The sequence below is a fragment of the Vicia villosa genome, linkage group LG5, assembly GCF_029867415.1.
Source record: "Vicia villosa cultivar HV-30 ecotype Madison, WI linkage group LG5, Vvil1.0, whole genome shotgun sequence".
Classification (NCBI taxonomy): domain Eukaryota; kingdom Viridiplantae; phylum Streptophyta; class Magnoliopsida; order Fabales; family Fabaceae; genus Vicia; species Vicia villosa.
The window spans coordinates 109,711,134-109,716,979 of NC_081184.1; positions in this window are offsets into that span (position 1 = coordinate 109,711,134).

Genomic DNA, 5,846 nt, shown 5'->3' on the forward strand with positions numbered 1-5,846 from the left:
TCGACGCATTACTTCTTCAGGTCGACACATGGAACTTTGGTGCAATCTCGGGTATGCGCACGCCGACCCTTCAGGTCGACGCATCAATTTTTGTGTGATTCAAGTGCAAGGTCAAAATGCGTCGACGCATTGATGGACTAGGTCGACGCATGGCATTTTGAGAAACTCACAGAAATGCGCACGCCGACCCTTAAGTTCGACGCAAGTGTCACACTTAACTCATTTCTAGGTGCAATACTTTCAACAGGTCGACCTTTGCAGGGGAGCAGGTCGACCTGTCGCTTCTCAAATTGGTTTTTGCTGTATTCAAATTGGTCTATGCAATGTGTATGGTAGAAATATTCAAATGATCATTCTCAAGCATTTAACAAGAAACGTGAAAGATATACTCAAGCTTCTTCTCTTCTTCAACCTTTCGCTTATTGATCGAAAATCACACATAATCATCTTTTTCGATCGGAGTAAGGAACGTGTGTTGATAAGGTTCGATGGTAGACATTTGTCTTGTTCGAGATTCGACGGTAGACATTTATCTTGTTCGAGTGAAGATTGTTGAGGGTGTTTCTTGTATAAAACCTTAGGGGTTTTCCTTCTTCATCAACGATTTTGTACGAAGGTTTTTGACGATCGATTCGCTTTGGTAATCAATTCAGCCGTGCATAAGGGATTGAGGGATTGAAGATCCGCTCAACAAACTTGCTACAACCGGGGGATTGAGAAAGGAACGATCAGGGTCTTGATCGGTGAAGATCATTGACATTGACATTGACTTGATTCACCTTGAATCAAGGGGAGGATTGAATTGTATTCAATTTTACTGCATGTGTGTAGTTGGTGATTGGTATACATTCTATCCTTGTTAAACATTTTGCAATCAAATAAAACTTTCCTAATTTCATTTGAAATTAGGGGCAGACGTACTCCTGCGAGGACGATAGAGGAACTGCCTTAACAAATCTCGTGTTCTTTATTGTTCTTACTTTTATCTTGTTTCTATTTGTTTCGTTTTATTTCCATTGTTGAGCAAAAACTAAGGTTTGGTAAATATCGATCACCAAGTGTTCGATAAAATTACTCAATCAATTTTTGTTCTAATTTTAGTGTAAATATTCATTGTGAGTAATATACCATCAAGTGTACAATTGAAGCAATTGATATATTCGTTAAAACGTAATTCATTATTCGCCATTTTCATCCGTTCGGTTTAGTGCACATATCCGGTCCCCGATAACGCAATCGCTCTTAGACGATTGAGTGATTTAGGGAAGTCACGTTTCAAAAGCTAAAATTTTCTTAATTCGCAAAAAGGTGGTCTATTCACCCCCCTCTAGACCATTCCTATCGTCTAACAAGTGGTATCACGAGCTCCGGTTCATTCTAGTGCTTGATATAACTTTTTAGAAAATGGAGAGCGGTCAAAAAGGGGCGTATAATAAAGCGCCTGTTTTCACAGGAGAAAACTATAGTTATTGGAAAGACTGTATGTGTATTCATATCAACTCCGTTAATAGAAAAATATGGGATGTCATCGTCAATGGTCATATGGCTATCACCATAACCTACGATGCAGACATCACTAGACCTAAACCTCAAGCACAATGGGATGAAAAAGATGAAAAGAATTACGGGTATGATTGGAAAGCTAGAAACATGATTATAGCTTCCTTAGGGGTTGATGAGTACTTTCGTGTGTCGCATTGCCAAACGGCTAAGGCAATGTGGGATACATTACAAGTCGCCCATGAAGGAATAAATGATGTTAAGCTAGCTAGAATCAATACCTTAACGCGAGAGTTTGATCTCTTTCATATGAAGCAAGGTGAAACCATTGCGGAAATGCAAAAGAGATTTTCTCACGTTATCAATCGTTTACACACTTTGGGACATATTACTCCCAATGTCGTAGCTACTAACAAAGTTTTGAGATGTCTTAGTAGGGAATGGCAACCTAAGGTCACGGCAATCAAAGAAGCCAACGATCTCTCTACATTGGATCTCACAGCTCTATTTGGAAAACTAGAAGAACATGAGCAAGATCTCATGAACCTAAACAAACATGAAAAGAAAGAAGAAAAAAAAGAAGTCAAAGGATACCGAAAAGAAGTCTATTGCTCTAAAGGCTTCAAGTTCTAAGTCATCCACCAAAGATACGTGTGATAGTGAATCTAGTGACGAAGATGATAGTCCGGATGAAGATATGGGACTGTTCGTGAGAAGATACAATAAATATCTTCGAAAGAATGAAATTAAGCACTCGGACAACAATCTAGTTGACTATAGAGTCAATCAAAGCCTAACAAGCAAGATGAGTATAAGAAGACTAAGCCTAGAGGATCTTGTTACAATTGTGGCAAACCGGGTCACTACAAACCGGATTGTCCTTCGCTTAAGAAAGATAAGACAAAGAGTAAACCTAAAAAGAAGCAGGCAACCGTCAACCTATGTCTCATGGCACATCAAAAGAAGAAAAAGACTGTGGAATGTCTTGAGCCATCCGAGAGAAGATGGTTTCTAGATAGCGGATGCTCAAGACATATGACGAGTGACTTATCTTTATTCTATGACTTTGTGGCTAAGAAGAAAGGATTTGTGACCTATGGTGATAACAACAAGGGAGCAATACTCGGTAAAGGTAGTGTAGTTGTCGGAAAAGGTAGTGTTCTTAATGGTGCAGGTATCTCAACTGAGAGTTTACTTAAAGATTCGGATGCCAAGCTTGAGAAAGACAAAGAATCCCTCTTATCTGAGAATAATGAAGAGGAAGTGGATCAAACACCTAAGGAGAAAGTGGAAGACCAACCAAGTGAGAAGAGTGATCTTCCTCTTGCATGGAAATCCTCTAAGGACCATCCTATGGAGAACATTCTTGGAGACATATCAAAAGGGGTGACAACACGGTCAAGGATAAGTAACTTTTGTTTTTATTATTCTTTCGTCTCTCAAATTGAGCCTAAAAACTCCAAAGATGCATTAGTCGATGAGCACTGGTATTTACTTATGCAAGAAGAGCTAAACCAATTTAAGAGAAATGAGGTTTGGGACCTTGTCCCTCCTCCGCGAGACCATCGAGTAATTGGCACTAAATGGGTGTTTAGGAACAAACTAGACGAAAATGGTATCATCACTCGCAACAAGGCCCGTCTTGTTGCTCAAGGGTATAGCCAAGAGGAAGGGATCGACTATGAGGAGACCTATGCTCCGGTCGCCCGACTTGAGGCAATACGCTTGTTAACTGCATTCGCATGTTCACAAAACTTTAAGCTTTATCAAATGGATGTTAAGAGTGCGTTTCTAAATGGGTTCATTAATGAAGAGGTTTATGTATCTAAACCTCCCGGATTTGAAAACGTTGACTATCCTGATTATGTTTATAAACTTAAGCATGCCTTGTATGGTCTAAAACAAGCTCCTAGAGCTTGGTACGAGCGGCTTAGTAATTTTTTTATTAATCAAGGTTTCTCAAGAGGGAAAGTTGATACCACCCTATTCATTAAGAGACATGAAAAGCATTCCGTATTAGTTCAAGTATATGTTGATGATATTATCTTTAGGTCTACTAATATGACTCTTGTAAAGGAGTTTTCTAAGCTTATGCAGGGAGAATTTGAGATGAGCATGATGGGTGAACTAAACTACTTCCTTGGACTCCAAATAAAGCAACTAAAAGAAGGCACGTTTGTGAGTCAAACTAATTATTGTCAATAGCTCATCAAACGGTTTGACATGGCGAAGTCCAAGGCAATTGATACTCCTATGCCTACCGTGGTAAATCTTGATCGGGATGAACATGGTAAGCCGGTTGATTTAAAAAGGTATAGAGGTATGATCGGTTCACTACTTTACCTTACCGCTTCCCGTCCCGATATTATGTTTAGTGTATGTATGTGTGCAAGATACCAATCATGTCCTAAGGAGTCTCACTTAAAAGCCGTTAAGCGCATACTTATGTATCTTATCGGTACAACTAAGCATGGCTTATGGTTCTCCAAAGGTAGTGATTGCTCTTTGGTTGGATATTCTGATTTCGACTTTGCCGGGTGCAAATTGGATAGGAAAAGCACTAGTGGAACATGTCACTTCTTTTCAAATTCCTTGGTTAGTTGGCATAGCAAGAAACAAGTGTCCGTTGCTTTGTCAACCGCCGAGGCGGAGGCGGAATATATGGCGGCCGGTAATTGTTGTGCTCAAATACTATGGCTCAAGTAACAATTACTTGACTTCAATGTCAAGCTTGATCATATTCCTATCTTTTGTGATAACACAAGTGCTATAAATCTAACCAAAAATCCGGTCTTGCACTCTCGCACTAAACACATAGAAATTCGACACCATTTCCTTAGAGATCATATTGAGAAGGGTGATGTTGTGTTTGAGCACGTTGATAGCAAAAATCAACTTGCCGACATCTTTACAAAACCACTAGCTACCGAGCCCTTCTATCACATCTGTAGGGAACTTGGCGTCCTTGATATATCGGATAGGTTGCGACTATGAGTAGTTGCATACGCTTTATTTATTGTTATTATCTATGTTCTCACAAATTTTTTGAAGTGTTTATTCAAAGATATGTGAGGGCATGTTTCTCCATCTCCCATGTGTAAAGGTAATATCGTTTCAACCTTAGATTCACTTCATGCTAATATATCACTACGGTAAAGTTGAAAATTGTTCATTAATATGTTTGTTTTATGCATAATTTGATTGTGACATACTTACATTCATTGCATCTAACCAAAATTTGAAATTTGCAAAGCATAGGTCGACCTACTCCTTTTGTGAGTCGACCTACTCAAAGAAATTTTTTAAAAATCTGAGGCTAATGCGTCGACGCATCACCTGCATAGGTCGACTTATCGTTCGCAGAATTTCAAAATTAGGTTACATTTAAAAAGGGGGCTCAAGGCAAATCACTCTCTTCTTTCTCTCTTTGTACCGTCGACCTACTCTCAGAAAACCCTAACACCATCCATCTCCTCCTTCTCACTCATCAATGGCTTCTCACAAATCCTCAAGAAAGAGAGCAAACAGAGGGGACTCTTCTTCTCAACCACAACCTGACATAGAGGATGCTCTTGTGGAATCCTACTCAGCCCACTTCAGCAAAAGAAAGGTAATCAAGAAATTCATGCTATTCACAGGAACCTTGCGAAGACTTCATCTTCAACAGGTAATTGATCTGCTTGAAGTTCAAAAACTAGGTGCTTTTCTTGAACTAAGTCATGATTACAATGAGGATTTGGTTCGGATTTTCTATAATGGGATGGAAGGTCCATTCCAAGGTAGTTCGTTCAACTTTCAGATGGGTACAACCACGTATGCCATTACCGACAGCACTTGGAGGCATGTTGGCTTGTTTCCGTTAACTGAGAATGCTGTCACGGTAACTGACACCAACATATTGACTCAGTTTGACTTCAATGTTGCACTGAACAACATGTTGAGGCGCCCTCATGCTGACCATGTCGTTCAAAGCAATTTGTTTCCTCGGACAGCTACCACAGGTTTACTAAACATACTTGATAGGATCTTGCAGTGGGTTGTGGCGAGAATTATCCGACCTAAACAAGGCGGATACTCTCGTGTTGACCAACAGGAAGTGTATTTGGTTTGGTTAATCAAAAACAGAATTCCAGTGAATTGGCCTCATTTTATCGTGAAGCGGATGTTGGAGATGAAAGAATCAGAAGAGGGACTGCTATTGGATACGCATCATTCATCCAATGGGTGCTTAATAAGGTAAACATTCCGTCTCAACGGCTACGCAAGAAGTCCATCTCAATCGACCAAGAATTCACAAAGAAAACATTGAACATGATGGGATTCTCTTACAATCAAGCCACGGGTAC